Source organism: Thunnus thynnus, chromosome 5, assembly GCF_963924715.1.
Source record: "Thunnus thynnus chromosome 5, fThuThy2.1, whole genome shotgun sequence".
Classification (NCBI taxonomy): domain Eukaryota; kingdom Metazoa; phylum Chordata; class Actinopteri; order Scombriformes; family Scombridae; genus Thunnus; species Thunnus thynnus.
In genome coordinates, this window is record NC_089521.1 from 34487365 (window position 1) to 34488792 (window position 1428).

Here is a 1428-nt window from a genome sequence, read left to right on the forward strand (position 1 = left end):
GTGTGTGTGTGTGTGTGTGTGTGTGTGTGTGTGTGTGTGTGTAAAGTGCAGCTGAAGCAGTTTTCTCGGGACGAGCCGATCATCCAGATGGGAACTAAAGCCAAACAGAACATTTCATTACTGGAGAACGTGAGCAGGTGTGTCTGTCTGTACTTGTGAGGACGGTCATGTGACCCGACTCATTTCCATGTGATGGAACCTCACGTTTGCATAAATCTGCTTTCAGACACAAGCGAGCAAAGTTTATTTATAAAGAACCTCTCACAGACACCAGTCACAAAGTGCTTCACAAATCAAAAAAATCAAATCAAACACAGTCAAAATAAATAAAAACAAAGACAACAGACCCTCAAAATACACAGTAAAAGCAGGAAACATATAAGATGATCTCATCAGAATAACTAAAGGTAATGCAAGTTGCTTTAAGTATTTTGGGTCATGTGGTCGAGCTCAGATGGATGACAAACCAGTAAATATTCACATCTCGGAGGCTGGTAGCTGGGAATTTGCTTAATAATGTCTTAAAAGATTCATCAGTTATTAAAAGTGTAAATGGTGTTTTGATAATTGAAGTTTCGTTGAATCCTCCTGTTAGTGCTGAAATAGTTAAATTACTACATGATACTTTGGATTTTCTTCAGCATGTTGCAGGTTTGTTGGACAGAAGAGAGCAGGATGTGATGATCTGCTGGATGTTAACAGTTAAATAACAGTTATATAATATAATATATATATATTATATAATATATCATCTACTGGACTCTTACAGGCCACCAGCACTGACTCCACATCACTACCAGCAAACAGCTGCAGCTCTCTAAACGTTGACAGTTAATATTAATCCAGACAGACGTGTCGGAGCAGCTGGAACTGGACAGACTGGTTCTCTGGTAGAGGAATACAAATACATTATTCAGCAAAGCACAAATAGTGGGTTTTATATTTGTTTCATACAAATATTTTAAAAATTATTTGTTTTCAGGAAGAAAAATAAACCGTGTTAAACACCAGCGTGCAGGTCAGTTACATGACTATCTCAGTGTCTCTCCTCTGCTCCGCTGTGACGTCTATCAGCAGGTCTCAGTGAGGGGAGTCACATCCACCTGCTACATGACGCACATTTCCTGATTTAGACATCAGTCCTGGAGTTGAGAGTGTTCCCCAGAGATAAAGCTGAACTACTGACACACGCTTCATGAACACTTATTGTAACACTTTAATTTTCTAAAATTAAAAGCGTAATAAAAACAAAAACAGGATTTTTAAACCTCTTTCCACTTTGAATTCGATTACAAATACAAATAATTTTGCTGCCTCAACAAATACAAACACTGGGCTCTCTGTACACCCCTACTCTCTGGTTCTTCTGCCTCTGTGTGACCAGTAGAAAGCTTCTTTTTTTTGTGTCTAAACCTGCTGATGAAGGCA

At 38.7% G+C, this 1428-nt stretch overlaps 1 long non-coding RNA gene across 1 annotated transcript; it reads right to left on the bottom strand.

Annotated features, from left to right (window-relative positions):
* Window positions 1–227: 227 nt before the first annotated feature.
* On the bottom strand, window positions 228–461 carry LOC137183858 (uncharacterized). Its single transcript, XR_010928559.1, has 2 exons — window positions 341–461; window positions 228–284 (listed from the first exon to the last, which is right to left on the bottom strand). It is a non-coding gene; the product is annotated as an uncharacterized lncRNA (long non-coding RNA).
* Window positions 462–1428: the final 967 nt, after the last annotated feature.